Below are 23,626 nucleotides of genomic sequence, written 5' to 3'. Positions count from 1 at the left end.
TGTATTCAATACATAACAACTGCCATTTGTCAGAAATGGTGTAGGGCAGGGGTCTTCAAACTTGACAGCTTGAAGACTTGTGGACTTCAACTCCCAGAATTCCTCCTCCAGTCAGGTTAGCTCAGGAATTCTGGGACTTAAAGTCCACAAGTATTAAAGCTGTCAAGTTTGAAGGGCAGTGATGGCTAACCTTTTTGCCATCACGTGCCAGGAGTGGGATGTGTGTGTCACACGTGCACATGCCCACATCCATAATTCTATGCGCCCCACTCCTGCGCATGTGCACGTGACCCCCGCAAATTCCCTCCACTCCTGGCAGACGATGGCCCGGTAGGCCCATTTTTTGCTGTCCCCAGCTTCCAGAGCCTTTCTAGGAGTCTGGGGAGGCCCTCAAAAATGGCCTCAAAAATGGCCTTCCCACCCCCTGGAGGCCCTCAGGAGGCCAGAAATGGCCCATTTGCCCTCCCCAGACTCCTAGAAAGGCTCTTGAGGCTGAGGAGAGAGAAAAACGGGCCTTCCCCACCACTCCCTGAGGCCGGAGACAGAAAACAGCCTGTTTCCCTACTTCTGGTGGGTCCAGAAGGCCCGAAAATCAGCTGGCTGGCACATGCATGCGCGCCAGAACTGAGCTCATGTGCCCACCAATATGCCATAGGTTTGCCATCACGGGTGTACGGTCTCCTGCATGGGTGGGGGGAGGGGAGGTTGGACTAGATGATCTACAAAGTCCCTTCCAACTCTGTTAATCTGTTAAACATGTCAGAGGATACAGGAGAAACCTAATGTGGTTTTGGGGTATCCAGTTTAGAACATGGAATTTAGTCTCCAAAATATGTTTCTTTCGCTATGAGCAAACGTTGAATGAACTTCAAAAGAAATATTTTGTATCTTGCTTCATCCAACTGCTCTTCTTAGCTCATTTGCAGTCTTTCACTTGGCTCCTTCGTCGTCAGCTGGAGCAGAGGCCAAACTTAAGTCTGAGAGGCAGCTCAGAAGCCCTGTTGAATTTAGGCTGTTATCTGCTAACTGTGAGCAAGGCGGAAGCCAGAAGGAAACAGCTGATTTGCTACACAGGCTGTGAGGGCTTTTGATCCTTCGAATTCCCATAGGTGTCTGAAGAAAGGAGTCAACATGATTAATATGGTGGCCACGTCTAGAAAGAGTGCAGAGAAGAGCAACAAAGATGATTAGGGGACTGGAGGATAAAACATATGAAGAACGGTTGCAGGAACTGGGTATGTCTAGTTTAATGAAAAGAAGGACTAGGGGAGACATGACAGCAATGTTCCAATATCTCAGGGGCTGCCACAAAGAAGAGGGAGTCAAGCTATTCTCCAAAGCCCCTGAGGGCAGGACAAGAAGTAATGGGTGGAAATTAATCAAGGAGAGAAGCAACCTAGAACTAAGGAAAAATTTCCTATCAGTGAGAACAATTAATCAGTGGAACAACTTGCCTCCAGAAGTTGTGAATGCTCCAACACTGGAAGTTTTTAAGATGTTGGATAACCATTTGTCTGAAGTGGTGTAGGGTTTCCTGCCTAAGCAGGGGGTTGGACTAGAAGACCTCCAAGGTCCCTTCCAACTCTATTTTGATTGATCTATCTATCTATCTATCTATCTATCTATCTATCTATCTATCTATCTATCTATCTATCTATCTATCTATGTCTGCCTGTCTCTCTGTCTATCATTAATCCACCATCTATTTATCTATTCTCTCTTTCTCTACTGTCTCTACTTATGAGATGGGATGGGATGGTAACTTGACGAAAAAGGCACATTGGAGGATAACATCCCTGAGAAAATTACTGACTAAATCCTAATTATCTGGATTTCAATATGGTAGCAAGGATCATACTGAGTTTTGTTTTCAGTTAAAATATTCACATTAGGAATTCAAATGAGGTTCAAGGGGTAAAACTAAATTAAGATGAGATTTTCCATCCACGAAGACATTTCTTTCTAAAACTAAGGGGGGAAAAAATCTGCTATCATAAATGCGTATGTAAAAATTCATCTCTAAAATCAAGAAAAGTTGGAAATGACCTTTTTTCCCACTCTCATCCCTTAATTATCTGTTTGTTAAAATTAATAGATAATACATACTCATATGGTGTGTACTTTTCAGGCTAAGCAGCATTACATAAAGAATGTAATGGAATAAGAAATAGTAAGAAACAATAATAAATACATGAATAGAGTAATGTTTTTAATTTAACCACATTTTCAAAACAATTTTTTTAACCGCACAATTATTCATTCTTGGTTATCTGAACCGCCCCATTCTGTTCCCTTTCAACTGTTTTTCACTCATCTATTTCATCTATTATAAATCATGAATTACATTCATTCAGCATCTGAAGATCACAATTTTTCTCAAACTCATCTCTAGATTCTTCATTACTACGGATTCCTACATTCCTAGTTATCTAGAAGGCGGTATATTCATGTACGGTATATTTTATTTTTTATTTATTTTATTTTAATTTGATTTATATGCCGCCCTTCTCCGGAGACTCAGGGCGGCTTACAATGCATTAAGCAATAGCCTTCATACTTTTGTATATTTATACAAAGTCCTCATTTAACCTACCTTAGAAAGGATGGAAGGCTGAGTCAACCTTGAGCCTGGTAAGATTCGAACCTGCAGAAATTGCAGGCAGCTGTGTTAATAACAGGGTGCTTTAAACCACTGTACTACCAAGGCTCCTATATTCCTGGTGTGCATTTTAACCTCTTAATTCATAATTAAAGTTACTCTTTCACTTTTATACGTTTGCATTAATACTTCCACAGACATGATCTGGTCACCTTTGTATTCTTTTACCCTTGTCATATTCTTGTTGATACACTTTTACAGAGAAATTACCATACTTTTTGGAGCATAAGATGCACTTTTTTCCCCTCTAAAATTGGGTGGAAATGTTGGTGCATCTTATACACTGAATACAGCCATTTCTGGACTCCCAAAACCCCGCCCCGCGCGTCCCATTTCGCCAAAAACAAACATTGTGAAAAATGGGACGTGCAGAGGGTTTGGGAGGCCTGCAGAGTGCTCTTGGGGGCTGGGGAGGGCAAAACACGACGTTGTTGTGGCTCTGTTGCCTGAGCCTGGGCTATCGACAGATGCAGACTCTGAGAGTGAGGGAGAGGAGTTGGCAAGGCCTCCCTCTTCAGGACCCTCCTCTCTGGCAATGCCTCCGGAGGACACCGAAGGCCAAACGATAGGCTCAGAGCCAAGCACGTCCCCGCAGCCACAGGTGGACAGCGATGAAGAAGATAAGTGCTGGCTGGACCCACAACAGAGGCACAGGGAGAAGCGTGCACAGCAGAAGGGAAGGCGTGCCAGAGATTAGCTGAGTCACTGGACCACACCCCACAGGGTATAAATGTGGGTGTGGTGGCCGGTTCAGTTTGTGACGAGCAAAAACTGGAAATACTTCATGATCTCTGTGTTAGTGGACTTTGCCTGCTTTATCAGACTGCATTTGGATTAATCCTTGTATTGTTGACACTCTGCCTGTTTTATCGGAATGCTGGCAGTCTAATCTTTGTTTTGTGTGAGTAAAGTCTGAATTGGCAGCTAGCCACTGGGTTGCTGCCAGCTTTATCATCAAAGAGTTTTGTTGTGTGGCTTATTAACTCCGGGCCGTCTGTGGGGGTGCGTGTGGGGTACAGGGACAGAACAGACGTGTGGGGCAGGGGTGGGTTCTACTTACCTTTACTACTGGTTCACAATGGGGCTGGGTGCGCGCGCTCGCTTCGTTCCAACCATTGTTTCTTGTCTTGCCTTCTGGTGCTAAATTGACCCCGTTTTCTTTGTAGTAGCCCCTCAAATACTGGAATAGTGCCATCATGTCACACTCTAGTCCTTCTTTTCTCTAGACTAGCAGTAGCTAGTTCCTGCAACCATTCTTCATATGTTTTAGTCTCCAGGCCTTTAATCATCTTAGTTGCTCTTTTCTATACTTTTTTCCAAACTCAACAATTATTTTCTTAATGTGGTGACCAAAACTGGATGCAGTATTCCAGTTGTGGTCTTACTAAGGTTTTATAAAGCGGTATATTTTACATAATTGATGATAAATGATAAAAGATAGATGATAAAGGTAGATGAGAGATGAGAGGAAGAAAGAAAGAAAGAAAGAAAGAAAGAAAGAAAGAAAGAAAGAAAGAAAGAAAGAAAGAAAGAAAGAAGGAAGGAAGGAAGGAAGGAAGGAAGGAAGGAAGGAAGGAAGGAAGAAGAGAGAAGGATGGATGGATGGATGGAAGATGGATGATAGAGAGATTGATTTTCTTTCATTTATTCAATCATGTCTGATTCTGGGGAAATAGAAAGATAGATTTTTAAAAAAGCTTCTTTAAATCCTATCAGATTAGAATACATATAGTAACTATAGGGGGAAACGTTTTAAACACCATTTTCACTCTAAGCAGACCCAATACACAACATTTTTCCATTCCAGATGCTAGAAAATCCAAAAAGAATCCCAAAAACTTCATGTTCCATTCCAATAAATATTCCATATCTCAACTATAAGCAAATTCACATTTAGGAGGCATAAAATAATCCCAGTATCCTAGCATAAATAAAAGACTAGAATTTGATAGGGATATAATTTCTTCTTTAAATAGAACAAGATCACAAAAATGCCTTACTTTAAGGAAAAATACAGTTTAAATACTCCCATCGTGTTAGGATACATAAAGTAGCTGTGTAAACACCATGTTGATAAGCAAATTTGATGCATAACCTTTTTTTCCAGTTCAGATAAGAGCAAATCCAAAACAAACAAACAAACCAAAAAAAAAAAAAAAACCCATCCTACTCAAAATTGCAATATATCTCATTTTAACTTTGGTCAAATAAACCAACTTTGTGTTCCCTTTTTGCGTAAAACAGTCTTGTCTTTAATCCATTCAGATGATTGTGGATCCTCCTTTCAAATTTCTTCAGTGCTTTAAGCAGGCTCTTTTCTAAGTCCCATCACCACCCAAAAACTTCCACTTGCTCTCTGGAATTATTATTTTTATTTCCTTCTTAATTTTTAGAGTCTCGTTCATTTTTTTGTTATATCTCATGACAAATTCTTATTGAAATCGTCATTCATGTTGATCTTGGCTAAGACTTTGTTTTTTTTGTATAATGTCCTCTTCTACAAATAGACTGTATCCAAGAAGGTACAACATAGTTGTCAGTATTGATTCAAAAATATCAATCAAAATAAGTTCCTCAAAGCTATCTGACCCGGACAGAATTTTGTTACAATTTAGTTTTAGGATGATTCCAAATCTATTGCTCTTCAGGCATACCTTTCAAAAAATCTTCTCTCCATTAATACTTCCAATACTAGAAGCCAACTTTGCATTCTTGTCTGAAGAAATATCAAATACTTTGGCCACCTAATGAGAAGGAAGGACTCACTGGAGAAGAGCCTAATGCTGGGAACGATTGAGGGCAAAAGAAGAAGGGGACGGCAGACAACGAGGTGGCTGGATGGAGTCACTGAAGCAGTCGGCGTGAGTTTAAATGGACTCCAGAGGATGGTAGAGGACAGGAAGGCCTGGAGGAACGTTGTCCATGAAGTCGTGATGGGTCAGACATGACTTCGCAACTAATAACAACAACAATGAAGAAAAAATAATGCATATTATAATCAAAGGAAAATTTGTTTATGCAAATGATTAGGAACGTTTTCAAATTCGCCATGAAGACGGTGGAAACAATGACAGTAAAGGAGGAGGAGGAAGAAGAGGAAGAAGAGGAGAAAGGAGGAGGAGAAAGGAGGAGGAAAGAGAAAAAAAAAAACCCAAATTCATTTTGTTTTATACTTTGATTATTTCTCAATAAAATGGCTCCTGTACTCGAAGACCACAGACTACTCAGATTAGGGCAATTTATTTCAATCTGCTGACTTCAGATTTACCAACCACCTCCTGCCTGCTGCTGGAAATTAAATTTAGACTCATTAAGGTGTTCCATGATTTGAAAACTCAAGATGGGGAACGGGCAAGGACCATTTCTTCCCAGACATATGCTATGAATCAGTTTGTATACTAAAGTTCCTGCCCACATATACTTCTGGTTACAAGTAAAGATGATTTGTTGGCTATTTCTCTGTGTGGATTTTTATTTGGGGGTGGGGGGGGAGGGAATTAGTGGGTGGGTTCCTGAAATGACTGGTCTCCCTTGAAGGCCTCTCTAATTGATTCCCCAACTCTGCCAAATGCATCTCTATAGCCCTGTGCTTGGCCTGCTTGGAAAGCCATGGATTATGTGAGCGTTACATGTTTTCCAAGTCTGTGTGGTCAGCCACTACTTCATTACTCACAAAGACAGTGAGATCTGAATCTCTCAGTGGACACTTGCTGTCTAAACTCTGCTCCGTTTGTTTGCTTTTCTTTTGGCCACGCCGGCCAGCCAGCCAGCCAGAAGATTTTGCTGAAGATACATTGAAAGTTTCTCGAGACAAGACAAGGTACTTCTTTGGGGGATTCTTTTCAAATCATAATCGTACTCCCCTCCTCGTCTTCCCCCCCTGCCACCCTCAGCTTTTCTTTTTTCTTTTTTTGGTTTGGCTTGGCTTGGCACAAAGGTTAGAGGAAGCAAAGCTAGAAGTGCTCTCTGTTCGTTTAATCCATAAAAATTAACAATAACACCGAATAGAAATTTTTAAAAAAAGAAAGGAAAAGAAAGGAAAGGTACTTCCTGCAAATGTATGAAGGCTTCTGAAAATAGTTTCCAAGCTTCAGCCAAAGTTAATACAGCCATATACCCAGAATTTCCATGAAAGCATGTGTGTTTGGGTGTATGTACCAGTAAAAACTGTGTAAATAAATACAGCACCTTTTGCAGCCAAACATTTGCTGTCTCATAGCTGGTCCATTGCCATGGCTACCACCCACCTCCTTCTCCTCTGTGGAACAGATAGGGACCTTCATTCTGAATAGATTCTGTAGGAAAAGCTGCCCTTTCTTCTTTAAAATCTACAGAGAATCTTGGACGGAGAGAACATCGGGACGGTCTCCAAATATCTACCCAATATGTCCACTCTAGGCTGGTGGAGACATCAAGGAGAAGGTGCCCAGATCCAAGGAGCCTCAAATAGTCCTGCTGAAAAATGGGCACGCTGGACTGCCTGGGATCTGTACTCGACGTTCCATTTTATGAGCCGAATTCGGAAAAAGGACAACAGGAAATATATCTGGAAAAATAATTTCAAAAAGTGTGTCCCAACATGCATGGACCACCTCCAGCTCACATGTTACGAAACTTCAACTACTTCATTCTGATTTTTTTGTTTGTTTGTTTGACATAGTTGGAGGGATGAAACGCCTTTTCTATTTCTCCCGAGATTTAGTCGAAGGCAGTCAAAGAAGCCATTTTAATTACTTCAAACTCTGCTTGTTGTCAGGGTTTCAATGGATGCCCTAATTAAATCATGAATCTCGAGCCAAGCTTCAAAAGAAATCCAGTTATTTATTAGGAGCTTCATGTTGGCACATTCCCAAGTGCAGCCAGCTCTGACCCCAAGTAATTTACGCTCCAATTATGACCCTCTTCCCCCCCCTGGTCCCCTCAGGGTGTGTCATCAATCACATTCACCAACGGAGCAATTTCGTGGGTTGTAGAGGTCACTCCCCTCAGCTGCTGTAAGTAACCCTGGGATACAGCCTTGAGAGAGATAAGCATGGAATGTGCATCTGTCTTTGGCTGTTGTGTCATTTCGCCAGTTTCCCATCTACCCTGGCCTGTGGCAACTCGAGAGCAGGCCAGGGATGCTTTATAAGTTGACATTTGTCACATCAGGGCACAGTTGTGTGGTCTGGGCAGTAAGAATATAAGGAGGCTTCACCTTTTCCTCCTTTAAGCTGATGGTCCATCATGTTTACTCTCATAACAACATGCCTTTGAGTACCTACTTTCTATAGTAATCAGGGAAGTTTTTTAGGCCTTTGAGTACCTACCCGTGTTTCCCCAAAAATACAACCTACTCAGAAAGTAGGTCCTAGCTTGATTTTTTTTACAGATGCACCCAATATAAGCCCTACCCCAAAAATAAGTCCTAATTAAGACCTCACCCACTCCAGGGTGCATGGGTAAAATTTAAGCTAGTGTGGAGATGGGGGTGGTGGAGCTGCCCTACCACTTGCCTTCAGATAGTTGCAGCCAGGCCTCACACACCTCAGCCCATTTTTTTTGCAGCTGGCAAGGCTTTCCTCAAGACCTCTGTAGCTGATAACAGAGTTCTGGATCAATCCGGAGCTCTGTTATCGGCTGCAGAGGTTTTCAGGAAGCTTTGTTGGCCTTGCCAGACGAATAAGTTCCTGAAGTCTTCTCATAGTGAAAAAGAGGCCGGGGGCGATACATGCAAGTGAGGTGAGTCAGTGGATGATATCCCCCCCCCAAAAAAAATAAGACCTGGTGCCTTTTTTGGCGGCAAAACAATATAAGACAGGGTCTTATTCTTGGGAAAACACGGGTACTTCCTATAGCAATCAAGGTAGTGTTGTAGGCCTTTGAGTACCTAATTTCTACAGCAATCAAGGAATTTTTTTTTTCCAACAGCAAACAAAGTTAGTTCTGATATACAGATACTGAAGCTCAAAGCCTTTGGCCACCAAATGAGAGGAGAAGACTTATTGGGAAAGATCCTGATGTTGAGAGAGATTGAAGGCAAAAGGAGATGATAAAGGATGAGATGGTTAGATAGCATCATTGATGCAGTGAACATGAATTTGGGCAGGCAGAGGAGGACAGGGGGACCTGGTGTGCTGTGGTCCTTGGGGTCTCAGAGAGTCAGACATGACCTAGTGACTGAACAACAATACATAAGCATATTACTGAATATATTTGAATGGGAACCTGTCCGAAGACAGGAAGAATGGACATGTGCTTCAACTTCCAATTGTGTCCCAAAGCAAAGTTTGTCTGCTCTTTACTTGTAACCAGGGTTGGGATTCAGCCAGTTCGGACTGGTTCAATACTGGCTGAATACTACAGATACTACAACAATCAGCCGAGAGTGAACCGGTTCGCTCCGACAATCAGCTGGGCCCGACGATCAGCTGAGCCCTTGCGCTATACCAACCTATATTTCCTTTGGTTGAAGCCCAGCTGATAGGCGTGGCAGAGCGGATTGCTGCGCCTCAACTGTTTTACTCACCGGGGCTGCAGTAGAAGGTAAGTTTTAGAGCTGTTTTGAAACACACTGTGTGCGCGCAAAGTGCGCGCTCAGCAAACCGGTTGTTACACTGGTTGAATCCCACCACTGCTTGTAAACGTCTAGCACTTCAAGTCCAACCTTCCAGTTATATTGGCATCATCAAACTCCGGGGCAAGAGAGGACATATGCGAGACCCATATTCAGTTCCTCTTATGGTTCCTCCAAAAGAGGATGAGGAACTCTCTGACACGCGAGCTGAAAAATTGCTGCTCTTTGGAGTAGAGAACCTTCATGGACCAAACTTCTAACTCGGAGGATGGTGCTTCCAGTATAAGATGTGGCCTTAGAAGAAAGCCAGGTCTTGCGCAACAGATGATTGATTACATGAAGGAATGGGGGAAACTCAATTATCCATTTTCCTATCTTCTTTCACATATTTGCATGAAGTATACAGTGAGATCCATTCAGCTCACTAGAGACCAGTTGTGAAAGCCAAAGAAGGAATGGAAAGGGAGAAGCAGAAGATGAAATAAGCCAATGGGCCAAGCCCCAAAATTGGATAATAGAACAACAGAGTTGGAAGGGACCTTGAAGGTCTTCTAGTCAACCCTTTGCTCAAGCAGGAGACCCTATACCACTGTTTCCCAAACTTGGCAGCTTTAATATATGTGGACTTCAATTCCCAGAACTCCCCAGCCAGCCATGTTGGCTGAGGAATTCTGAGAGATTTAATCCGCATATTTTAAAGTTGGGATGCGGTGGCTCAGTGGCTAAGAGCTTGTCAATCAAAAGGTCAGCAGTTCAGCGGTTCGAGTCCCTAGTGCTGCGAAAGGGGATGAGCTCCCGTTACTTGTCCTAGCTTCTGCCAACCTAGCAGTTTGAAAGCATGTAAAAAATGCAAGTAGAAAAATAGGGACCACCTTTGGTGGGAAGGTAACAGCGTTCCGTGCGCCTTTGGCGTTGAGTCATGCCGGCCACATGACCACCGAGATGTCTTCGGACAGCGCTGGCTCTTCGGCTTTGAAACGGAGATGAGCACCGCCCCCTAGAGTTGGGAATAACTAGCACATATGTGCGAGGGGAACCTTTACCTTTACCTTATTTTAAAGTTGCCAAGGTTGAGAAACATTGCCCTATACTATTCTGGACAAATGGCTGACAAATTTCTTCTAAAATAAATCTCAAGTATTGAAGCACCCACAACTTCTGAAGGCAAGCCATTTCATTGATTAATTGTTCTGTCGAGAAATCTTTCCTTAGTTCTAGGTTGTTTTTCTTCTTGATTAGTTTCCATCCACTGCTTCTTGTCCTGCCTTCGGGTGCTTTGGAGAATAGGTTGACCCCCTCTTCTTTGTATTCATCGGTACTTAGACCCAGTGGTGAAATGTAAAATTTGTTACTACCGGTTCTGTGGGCGTGGCTTGGTGGTGGGAGTAATGTGACTGAGTGGGTGTGGCCAACTTTCTTTGTTTTTTAACTTTTAAAACCATTTTTTCTACAACCTCTTCGGCCGAAGAGGTTGTAAAAATAATACTTTTAGAAGCCTCTGACGATCCCAACTGAGTTGCCTGATTGTCAGAGGCTTTTTTTCTTTTAAAAACATTTTTTCTACAACCTCTTCTGCTGAAGAGGTTGTAGAAAAAAATGCTTTTAAAAGCCTCTGATGATCCCAGCTGAGCTGTGTGATCATCAGACACTTTTTTTTTTACTTTTAAAAGCATTTTTTCAGCCGAAGAGGTTGTAGAAAAAATGCTTTTAAAAGTAGAAAAAAACAGCCTCTGATGATCGCGCAGCTCAGCTGGGTGGGGGGGGGCAGGGATTTTTGCTACCGGTTCTCCAAACCACCCGCCGCCCTCGCTACCGGATTGGGCAATCCGGTCCGAACCGGGAGCATTTCACCCCTGCTTAGACCATACCAAAACATGGGGTTTAAGTAGACCTTAAATTCCCCCCCCCCGATCCTCACTATGGTTCATCTCTTGACCCTCATCTCCATCTCCATCGCCATACTCATAACCAACATAAATAAGAAGAGCCAAAAAAGCATTTTGTGGAGTTCCTGGGAGCGGAGACTACAGTAGAGCGCTGGAAGCTTGCTTGGAAAATGCTAGACTTGTATGTTTGTTTGTGTCTGCCCAGATTACATGGCGTTTTCTGTGCTCGGATGCCAAACCAGTCAAGACACATAGAGATCCTCGAAGTTATTTTCCACCATGGCTCCTTTAACCTTGTGCTAGTTTTTCTGATGTATTTTATTTTGGTTGTTTGTTTTGCCACTGGCCCATTTTCTGCAAAAAAATAAATAAATAAATAAAAATGCCTACAAATAGATACCTATCCAGGATTTATGCTAATGTCCTACAATCTGCCAAAATGATTATCGTGAAGAAAGGGGGAAAGAGTTCGCTTTCTCCTCCCAATTTGAAATCTCCCATTATATGCAAGAAGGACCGTATGTCAAGATTCAGCTTAATGTCAGGGTTTCAAGTAACACCCCCAACGAAAATAAAACACCGAGGCTTGAGTTTCCTCAAAGTTCCATTTTATTAGCGATGTCATATTGGCACATCTGGTAAAACCCGAACCTGAAAGCTTCCAGGTTTTCCCCACCCAAAAGAAAGTCCAAGTCCCTGCCCAGCACACACATGTCCATCACATGGTCCAATCCAGTGGTGGGATTCAGCCAGTTCGCACCTATTCTGGAGAACCGGTTGTTAACTTTCTAAGCAGTTCGGAGAACCAGTTGTTGGAAGAAATCTTATTTTGTTTTTTTCCACTTTACAGGGCTAATCCTGTAAGGAAGGCAGGAAGGAAACATTCTGGTGGTGTTTCTAGCCTAATCTTTATTACCCTGCTTACGGAAACTGCCTCTCTGGTTAACCCTTAGTACATTTTAACAGCTAAGGTGAAGCACCCATCCACATGAGTGATGTTGAGTTGGCCATGCCCACACGGTCACATGACCACCAAGCCACGCCTACGCAGCTGGTCTTTAGGGCAGAGAACCGGTTGTTAAATTATTTGAATCCCACCACTGGTCCAATCCAAGCCGGAGGTGGGTTTCAGCAGGTTCTGACCAGTTCTGGAGAACTGGTAGCGGAAATTTTGAGTAGTTCGGAAAACCGGTAGTAAAAATTCTGACTGGCCCCGCCTCCATCTATTCTCTGCCTCCCAATCCCAGCTGATTGGGAGGAAATGGGGATTTTGCAGTAACCTTCCCCTGGAGTGGGGAGGGAATGGAGATTTTACAGTATCCTTCCCCTGTCAAGCCCACCAAGCCACGTCCACCAAGCCATGCCATGCCCACCAAGCCACACCCACAGAAACACTGATCCAAGCACCATCCCAACTGGAGATGCCTCCCAGTTCCGGCCCTCCAGGTGCAGGGCAAGATGTCCTTGACTCTCTGAGAAAGGAATGTTATTATGACTATATATCACCCGGGCTCCATACAATCCCCCATCCCTGTTTCCCCACAGTAGTAGTAAATGTGGCAGGCCTGAAGGCCCAACGAAAAAGATGGCTTCCAGACCTGACACCATAAGGATCTTGCTGAAATTCTGCAGGAAAATATTCACCTACTCAAAACTCGTCTCAGTGCAATTTTTGCCCTTGCACAAAATTATTGGAACCTTGTCAGGTTTTATCGTTTGACACTCAAGAAAAGAATAGAGCGTCATTGACTTATGAGTGTAATTGACCGCACCTGATTTTATGAACTTCCTTCTGGCAGTTGTTAAGTGAACATAGTGATTGTAAAAGTAATTTTACAACATTGTGTTGTTAAGCAAACTCACGCTTTTGCTGTGGAATGTTTTTTTCTTTTTGCCAGAAATCGGAAGTAAATGCCAATTTTCACACACACACACACACACACACACACACACACACACACACACACACACAAATCAGTGGTGGGTTTCAAAATTTTTTTACTACCGGTTCTGTGCGTGTGGCTTGATGGGTGTGGCATGGATTGGTGGTTGTGGCTTGGTGGACGTGGCAGGGAAACGATACTGTAAAATCTCCATTCCTTGGTGGTGCAGTGGACTAAAGTGCTGTTAAGTAGCACTTAGCTGCCAGCTGCCTGCAATTACTGCGAGTTCAAATCTCACCAGGCTCAAGGTTGACTCAGCCTTCCATCCTTCCGAGGTAGGTAAAATGAGGACCCGGTTTCCTCCCGATCAGCTGGGACTTGGGAGGCAGAGAATAGATGGGGGAGGGGCCGGTCAGAGGTGGTATTTACCGGTTCTCCGAACTACTCAAAATTTCCGCTATCGGTTCTCCAGAACTGGTCAGAACCTGCTAAAACCCACCTCTGAGACAAATGTTGTAAACCATGCTCACCTGATTATGGGACGCTGATCAAAATTTGGATACTCAGCAACTGGTTCATATTTATGACGGTTACAGTGTCCGGGGGTCACGTCATCCTCTTTTGCGACCTTCTGACAAGCAAAGTTGATGGGGAACCTGGATTCACTTCACAACTGTGTTAGTAATTTAACAACTGTAGTAATTCTGTTTAACAACTATGGCAAGAAAGGCCGTAAAATGGGGCAAACTCACTTAACAGGTGTCTCGCTTAGCAACAGAAATTTTTGGCCTCAATTGTGGTCGTAAATCGAGGACTACCTGTAGCTGATTTTTCATAGAGTGAAGCTTGTGCCAAAGGTGCTTTTTAAAAAGGCAACTGTGTCAAGTTTCCGAAAGATGCCCTAATTAATTCATGAGCCATGATCCAAACTTCAAAGGAAATATATTCATTTATTAGGAGCACCATTCCGGCAATACTCGGATGTAGTTAGGACTGATCCTACCTAAATTTACGTTCCCCTGTGACCCTGTCTCTCCCCTCCTCTCTGGCCATGTCATAAATCACATTTTCCAATTAACCATTTTGGCTGCTGTGAAAGCTAACACCCTCCTTCTGATTGTAGTCAGAAAGAATGTATGGAAATCACTTCAGTTCTCCCTCCCTCCTGCTCATGGCAACTTGAAAGCTTTGCAAGTTGACAAACTGGACTTTATTTTTCCTGGAAGACATTTCCTTTCTCATCCAAGAAGAAGCAGTTATTTTCTTCAAAGAAAAACAAAGAAAATCCAGTTGCCTTTTGAAAAAGCACCTTTGGGCAACCATGATCTGGATAACTGAGAATCTCCATAAATATTTTGGCCAGCTTCTTCCTTACATGAGCCGCTTCCTTCCTTGATGAGCCACCATGGTGCAGTGGTCAGAGTAGAATAGAATAGAATAACAGAGTTGGAAGGGACACTGGAGGTCTTCTAGTCCAACCCCCTGCTTAGGCAGGAAACCCTACATCACTTCAGACAAATGGTTATCCAACATCTTCTTAAAAACTTCCAGTGTTGGAGCATTAGCAAATTTTGCAGGCAAGTTGTTCCAGTGATTAATTGTTCTAATTTTCAGGAAATTTCTCCTTAGTTCTAAGTTGCTTCTCTCCTTGATTAGTTTCTACCCATTGCTTCTTGTCCTGCCCTCTGGTGCCTTGGACAATAGCTTGACTCCCTCTTCTTTGGGGCAGCCCCTGAGATATTGGAACACTGCTATCACGTCTCCCCTAGTCCTTCTCTTCATTAAACTAGACATACCCAGTTCCTACAACTGTTCTTCAAATGTTTTAGCCTCCAGTCCCCTAATCCTCTTTGTTGCTCTTCTCTGCACTCTTCCTAGAGTCTCCACATCTTTTTTTTTTTATTATTTGATTTATATGCCGCCCTTCCCCGGAGACTCAGGGCGGCTTACAATGTGTTAAGCAATAGCCTTCATACTTTTGTATATTTTATACAAAGTCATCTTATTGCCCCCACAATCTGGGTCCTCATTTTACCTACCTTAGAAAGGATGGAAGGCTGAGTCAACCTTGAGCCTGGGGAGATTTGAACTTGCAGTAATTGCAGGCAGCTGATGTTAATAATGGTGCTTTAGTCTGCTGCGCCACCAGGGCTCATTTTTTTATTTTTTTACATTTTTACATTCATTTTTTACATCATGGCAACAAAAACTGAATGCAAAAATGAATGAATGAGTGCAGTACTGCAGGCTACTTCTGCTGATCACCGGCTGCCAGCAGTTTGGCAGTTCGAATCTCACCAGGCTCAAGGTTGACTCAGCCTTCCATCCTTCCGAGGTGGGTAAAATGAGGGCCCAGATTGTTGGGGGCAAATATGTTGACTCTGTAAACCGCTTAGAGAGGACTGTAAAGCACTATGAAGCAGTATATAAGTCTAAGTGCTATTGCTATTGCTATTACATGGCTTATCTCCTTCACTAAATCCGATCAAAGTCTCAACAGGAACACAACTCATTACTAGGAACTGCGCCAAGAGCATTCCTGGAAGCAGAAGAGCATTCCTGGAAGTGTTCCCTGACAGTTTTGTTCTGATTTCACTCTTTCCACCCTTTTAATTTCCCCCACTTCTTCAAATCTTCTCTACCTGGATGTCATTATTGGACCTGTTTTGCTGTCACAGTAAATCTAAGCATTCTCCTGCAAAGGGCTCAGTGACTCAGTGACTTCAGAAGTCTTGTTGAAAGTTTCATTAGTTCTGAAATTCTTTGGTTCAATTCGCTCTGCGGGATTGAGACAAAGTCTCTGTTGTGAGTCAAAACGGGCTACGGAGCCACACAAATAGAACATGTCAACGGGTTCTTAGATGCCTTCAACTTTGGCAGATGTTGCAAGGATTCCTCAAATAAGCATCTCCTAGACAGTCAGTCGGTCTGTTTGTCTGTCAGGGTGAGACCCGTGGGTTTTCCTGAAAAGGAGGGGCTGGAGAAGAAAGTCGTTTTTGGGGTAGAATAAAATAACCCATGATGTCTTCAGTGACAGAGGGCTGTTGAGGGTTCACCTCCAAACTCAGTTTGGATAGAAATCTATGATTATTTCTTCTATTATTATTATTATTATTATTATTATTATTATTATTATTATTATTATTATTATTATTATTATTATTATTCTCCAGTTGGAGAACAAGCAAAACAAAACAGAATCCTGCTTTCTGAAATGCAACGAGGTGAGACAATTTTCTTAGCCAAAGTTCAGAGAATCCTTCACTCATGAAAATGAATGTTGCCAAACATGGCAAGCTTCATGGCTTTGTATGTGATTTTTAGAGGCACATTCACCTATTTTTTCCCCCCAGCTATTTATGATAGAAATATCTCATTGGAAGATGCTGATCAGAGCACGATGATGTTATTTAAGGAGAAAGTCGCAGGATATTTTAGAACAGAAGAAAAAAAAATGAGAATATTTGTAGCTCAGGGTTGAAATGAGGGGGTCCTTGGTGCTCTCTGAGCTTGGTTGTTTTCTTACAGATGTTTTATTACCCAACTAGGTAACATCATCAGTGCTAGACTAACCGTAACCCTAATCCCTCAGAAGAAAAAAAGGACTGGGAGAGAACACTAGAAGGTCCCACATTTTTTAATTGTTGTTGTTAATTGCGAAGTCGTGTCTGACCCCCATGGACAACGTTCCTCCAGGCCTTCCTATCCTCTACCATCCTCTGGAGTCCATTTAGGCTCACGCCGACTGCTTCAGTGACTCCATCCAGCCACCTCGTTCTCTGCCATCCCCTTCTTCTTTTTGCCCTCAATCTTTCCCAGCTCTTCTCCAGTGAGTTCTTCCTTCTCATTAGGTGGTCAAAGTATTTGAGTTTCTAATATATATCAGCTGATTGTCAGAGACGACTCCACGACAAGTAATTAACATCTGAGGTAACTTCTTTATTAACTCAAACAGGAGACCCAGAACACGTTCTCCTCAGAACAGAACAGAGAACAACCGCTGACAGCTCTTATATACTCGCTGTCAGCATGGCTAACCAATCAGAATGTTTCCCCCTTCTGTACACTCCAACAGGGGGCCCAAACTGGGGAACCTGCTCAGTACACAACAGTTTCCTCTTCAGGATCTGGCCTTCTAAAGAGCGGTCAGGGTTGATCTCCTCTAGGACTGACCGGTTGGATCGCCTTGCAGTCCAACGGACTCACAGGAGTCTTCTCCAGCACCAGAGTTCAAAGGCCTCAATTCTTTGGCGCTCAGCCTTTCTTCTTCTAAGAATATAAATTTTATATGTTAATAGATATACTGATAATAGACAATACATATTTTAACAGATATACTAAAATCAGATGTCATCTTTTCTGTGAGAAACCGATCGTTTAATCCTTCCTTCTGCATTGTGACTCAAAAGACGTACATCCGGGTACAACTCAAAATAATCTTTTTTGACAAATCAGCAGTTTTGTCACTGGATTATCATGTCCCATAAATTTAAGTCTTAAATCCATGGAAAACAATATCGCTGGACCCCAAATATGGACATCTTTGGGGAGTGGGGGGGTCAAAATTCAAGAAGATGCCTTTTTGACTATCCTCTGCAGCTTCACAAGGCCATATGTGTGTTTTGGGCCTAGTATTTTCTTTTTCTACTAACATCTTAAACCAGAGGTCTTCAAACTTGGCAGCTTTAAGACTTGTGGACTTCAACTCCCAGAATTCTCCAGCCAGCTATGCTGGAGAATTCTGGGAGTTGAAGTCCACAAGTCTTAAAGCTGCCATGTTTGAAGACCTCTGTCTTAGGCAATTAACCAACCTAGAAATAAGGAGTCATTTCCTGAGAGTTAGAATAATTAATCAGTGGAATGTGAAATGTGAAGTGTATTGGGGTAAAGGAAAGAATATCTTAATATTGCTTGCCAAGACACCTGGATTTGACAGAATTTATGTGAAGGGACGGCCGTCAAAGAGTTTCGTCTGCATAAGGACAAATTTCCATAATCAATCACTTAAGCAGAATTGAACTCAGAGGTGAAGCAGTTTTTTGGTGGGGGCAGGAATCATTTTATTTGCAGCAAGCCAAGTCTAACAGATGCTACTTGAACCTTAATTATTGGCTAAATCTCAGACCACAATAGTTCAGAACACAGACTGCCAAAAAATAAGGAGGAAACACATGGATTGTGGATTGTAATAAAGAGATCAACATCCAATACTTCCAGAAATGTGACTGAATCAATTATGGAAACATAAGGTGGGAAGGGATCTTGGAGCTCTTTTGATCCAACCCCCAGCCCTGGGGAGGTCTTCTCAGATCAGCCGTCCAAGCTTTGCTTCAAAACCTCCAGGGTTGAAGCCCCACAACTCCCTACAATTTGTTCCACTGCTTCAGCCCCAGAAAATTCCTCCTTATTTCGATTTCTCTCTGTAGAGCTTTTACCACTGGTTCTAGTCTTACCTTCGGATATTAAGGAGAATAAATCCATACCCCATTCCCTGTGACAGCCTTTCCAAGTACTGGAAGTCTGTGATCATGTCATCCCTTGGCCTTCTCTTCTTTAGGCAGAACCTTCTCAGAGATTTCAACCATTCCTGGGAGAATTTGGGCTCCAAGCTTCCTACCAATTTTGTGCTCTTCTCTACATACTTTGTAGATCTGCGGTGTTCTTCTTGTAGGTGATGAACAGAACTGGACACGATACTCCAGGTATGGTCTCCAAAGCACCAGAAGGCAGGAATGGAAGGAATCAATGGAAACTCATCTAGGAGAGACCCAATCTAGAACTAAGGAGAAATTTCCTGACAGTTAGAACAATGAATCAGTGGGATGACTTTCCTCCAGAAGTTCTTGATGCTCCAACACTGGAAGTTTTTAAGAAGTGATTGGACAACCGTTTGTCTGAAATGGTATAGGGTAGTGATGGCTAATCTTTTTTGCCATCGTGTGCCAAAAGCAGGGGGAGTGCAGAGGGGTCACACCAGCACGTGCCCACACCCATGCTTCAATGTGTCCCGCCCCCGCGAATGCACGTGCGACCCCCTGCACTCCCCCTGCTTTTGGCGATCGCACGGTGGGCCCGTTTTTCACTCTCCCCCAGCTCCAGAGGGCAAAAACGGCCTCCCCCCCCATCCCGAAGGCCCTCTGAAGACTGGAAACGGCCCGTTTGCCAACTTACAGTGGGACCGGAAGGCCCATTTTTCACTCTCCTCAGTCTCCAGAGCCTTTCTAGGAGCCTGGGGAGGGCAAAAATGGCCTTCTCCACCCCCACCCCCGGAGGCCCTCCAACCAGAAATGGCCCATTTCCCGACTTCTGGTGGGCCCGGCTTAGCTAGGGCAATGCTCACGTGCTCACCGATATGACTCTGTGTGCCACCTGTGGCACACGTGCCATAGATTCGCCATCACAGGTATAGGGAAGTGATGGCTAACCTTTTTGCCATCGCGTGCCAGGGGTGGTGGTGGGGGGGGGTCGTGCGCGTGCGTGCCCACACCCATAATTCTATGCACCCCGCCCCCACGCATGTGCACGCAACCCTCCCTCCCACTCCCCCTGCTCTTGGCACGTGATGGCCCAGTAGATGACTCCAGAGCCTTTCTAGGAGTCAGGGGAGGGCGAAAATGGCCTTCCTTACCTTCCCCCCCTGGAGGTCCTCCAGAGGCCAGAAACGGCCCGTTTGCCAACTTCTGGTAGGATCTTATTACATTAATTTATTTGATTTTTTAATAAGTTTTACTGTTTTCAAATGTGGCTTTTATATTCTGTAAGCTGCCTTGAGTTGCCATGGGCGAGTAAGCAGCAATATAAATTTAATAAATAAATAAATAAATATACACAAAGAAAAATGCAAAAAAGAAAAGCTTTTAAAATATCTTTTTAGAAGCCAGTCACTTTTTTTTTTGCCGACCATATTAAGATTTGCTTCAGTCTTAGAAGCAAATGAAAAGAAAAGCTGAAAAAGCTGAAGGGATTTGTTTCTTAAAGCTGTCATCGGCTTTTCAACAAAAATCTTAACCTGACTGGAAAAAAAAAAAAAAGTGACAGATTGAAGCAAGGGAAATGCCTGGTGGGAACCCCTAGGGAGCCAGTCCTAAACCTGGAGAGAGAGAGACAGAGAATAGAGGTTATAAGATGGGGTCAGAAAAGTCAAGATGGCAGCTACAATGAGTCCAGCCTTAGAACTGGTTAAGATGGATGGCGTAGAAGTTGAATAACCATCCAATTCCCCTGCGTGTGAAGCAGTGGTGAAATGCAAATTATTTTAGTACCGGTTCTGTTGGGCGTGGTGTGGCTTGGTGGGCATGGCAGGGGAAGGATACTGCAAAATCTCCATTCCCACCCTGCTCCAGGGGAAGGATACTGCAAAAGCCCCATTCCCTCCGCACACCAGGGGAAGGATACTGCAAAATCTCCATTCCCTCCACACTCCAGGAGGAAGGATACTGCAAAAGCCACATTCCCTCCCCACTCCTGGGGGAAGGATACTGCAAAATCTCCATTCCCACCCCACTCCAGGGGAAGGATACTGCAAAAGCCCCATTCCCTCCCCACTTCTGGGGGAAGAATATTGCAAAATCCTCATTCGCCCCCCCCCTCCTGGGGAAGGATATTGCAAAATCCCCATTCACTCCCCACTCCAGGGGAAAGATACTACAAAATCCCCATTCCCTCCCCATTCCAGGGGAAGAATATTGCAAAATCTCCATTCACTCCCCACTCCAGGGGAAGGATACTGCAAAATGTCCATTCCATCCCCACTCCAGGGGAAGGATACTGCAAAATCTCCATTCCCTCCCCACTCCAGGGGAAGGATACTGCAAAAGTCCCATTTCCTCCCCATGCCTGAGGGAAGGATACTGCAAAATCTCCATTCACCCCCCACTCCTGGGGGAAGAATATTGCAAAATCTCCATTCACTCCCCACTCCAGGGGAAGGATACTGCAAAATGTCCATTCCCTCCCCACTCTAGGGGAAGGATACTGCAAAAGCCCCATTCCCTCCCCACGCCTGGGGGAAGGATACTGCAAAATCTCCATTCCCACCCCACTCCTGGGGGAAGGATACTGAAAAATCCCCATTCCCTCCCCACGCCTGGGGGAAGGATACTGCAAAAGCCCCATTCCCTCCCCACTCCAGGGGGAAGGCTATTGCAAAATCTCCATTCCCACCCCACTCTGAGGCCAGCCAGAGGTGGTATTTGCCGGTTCTCTGAACTGCTCAAAGTTTCCGCTGCCGGTTCTCCAGAACCTGTCAGAACCTGCTGGATTTCACCCCTGGTGTGAAGGGTTAGGTTTTTTTTTTTGTACACACGAACGATGAAATAGCAGGAGAGCAAACAAGCAAGGCTGAAAGAGTGGGGGGGGGGAGATACAGTTTCAGCTCCAACTTTCTAGAAACAGGGTTATTTTAAGCAATGTCTCTGGAACAGAAAAACATGTGTTCTTGTTTCTGTAAAAGGCCAGGGCATGGCTCAACCATCAGGCTGCGTTGCCCAGGGTGGAAAGAGCCGCCAATGTAAATAGAAGTTCTCCGAGGTGGGTCTCGAGGCAGGGAGGTCAGCCGTGAGCGAGCCGTGACGAAGCCGGGCCGAAAAGAGGCCGTCGATTGGCTTACAGGGAGGAGCCATGTTTACTCTTCTTCAGGTATTTTTTTGGGGTGCGGGGGATGTGCCCATCCTTTTCAGGATGCGCCGGTGCCAGCAGGGAATCGGTCGAACGGTGGCACATGGAATTGGGAAAAAAAATGTAATGGAGTAGATTAAATCTCTTTCTCTCCATGTTCCTTCACCATTAAAGGGTGTGCTGCTAAAATTGTGTAGGTAGTCCTTGACTGAGAACATAAAATAAGAGAATTGGAAGGGACCTTGGAGGTCTTTTAGTCCAACCCCATGCTTAGGCAGGAAACCCTATAGCATTTCAGACAAATGGTTGTCTAATCTTTTCTTAAAAACTTCCAGTGTTAGAGCGTTTATGACTTCTGGAGGCAAGCTGTTCCACTGATTAGAATAGAATAGAATAGAATAGAATAGAATGGAATAGAATAGAATGGAATGGAATGGAATGGAATGGAATGGAATGGAGTGGAGTGGAGTGGAGTGGAGTGGAGTGGGGTGGGGTGGGGTGGGGTGGGGTGGGGTGGGGTGGGGTGGGGTGGAGTGGAGTGGAGTGGAGTGGAGTAGAGTAGAGTAGAAGAGAATAGAATAGAATAGAATAGGAACAGAAGAGAACAGAACAGAACAGAACAGAACAGAATAGAATAGAATAGAATAGAATAGAATAGAATAGAATAGAATAGAATAGAATAGAATAGAATAGAATAGGAATAGAGTAGAGTAGAGTAGAGTAGAGTAGAGTAGAGTAGAGTAGAGTAGAATGGAATGGAATGGAATGGAATGGAATGGAGTGGAGTGGAGTGGAGTGGAGTGGAGTGGAGTGGAGTGGAGTGGAGTAGAGTAGAGTAGAAGAGAATAGAATAGGAACAGAAGAGAAGAGAAGAGAAGAGAAGAGAAGAGAAGAGAACAGAACAGAACAGAACAGAACAGAACAGAATAGAATAGAATAGAATAGAATAGAATAGAATAGAATAGAATAGGAATAGTGTAGAGTAGAGTAGAGTAGAGTAGAGTAGAGTAGAGTAGAGTAGAGTAGAGTAGAGTAGAATAGAATAGAATAGAATAGAATAGAATAGGAGTAGAGTAGAGTAGAGTAGAGTAGAGTAGAGTAGAGTAGAGTAGAGTAGGAATAGAGTAGAGTAGAGTAGAGTAGAGTAGAGTAGAATAGAATAGAATAGAATAGAATAGAATAGAATAGAATAGAATAGAATAGAATAGAATAGAATAGAATAGAATAGAATAGAATTCTATTGGCCAAGTGTGATTGGATACACAAGGAATTTGTCTTGGTGCATATGTTCTCAGTGTACATAAAAGAAAAGATACGTTCATCAAGAATCATAAAGTACAACACTTAATGATAGTCATAGGATACAAATAAGCAATCAGGAACAATATCAATATAAGTTGTAAGGATACAAGCAACAAAGTTCCAGTCATGCGGTCATAAGCTAATTAATCATTCTAACGGTCAGGAAATTTCTCCTTAGTTCTAGGTTGCTTCTCTCCTACATTAGTTTCCCATTACATCCAGTTTTGGTTACCACAATGTAACAAAGATGTGGAGACTCTAGAAAGAGTGCAGAGAAGAGCAACAAAGATGATTAGGGGACTGGAGGATAAAACATATGAAGAACGGTTGCAGGAACTGGGTATGTCTAGTTCAACGAAAAGAAGGACTGGGGTGACATGATAGCAATGTTCCAATATCTCAGGGGCTGCCACAAAGAAGAGGGAGTCAAGCTATTCTCCAAAGCATCTGAGGGCAGGACAAGAAGCAATGGGTGGAAACTAATCCAGGAGAGAAGCAACTTAGAACTAAGGAGAAATTTCCTGACAGTTAGAACAATTAACCAGTGGAACAACTTGCCTCCAGAAGTTGTGAATGCTCCAACACTGGAAGTTTTGAAGAAGATGTTGGATGACCATTTGTCTGAAGTGGTGTAGGGTTTCCTGCCTGAGCAGGAGGTTGGACTAGAAGACCTCCAAAGTCCCTTCCAACTCTGTTATTCTGTGATGATACAAAATCTTTTGAA

Source organism: Pituophis catenifer, unplaced genomic scaffold (genome assembly GCF_029215685.1).
Source record: "Pituophis catenifer annectens isolate HBS135680 unplaced genomic scaffold, rPitCat1.0.hap2 SCAF_7, whole genome shotgun sequence".
Lineage (NCBI taxonomy): Eukaryota > Metazoa > Chordata > Lepidosauria > Squamata > Colubridae > Pituophis > Pituophis catenifer.
The sequence above is the reverse complement of the archived record's forward strand: the minus strand, read 5'-3'. Positions refer to the sequence as shown.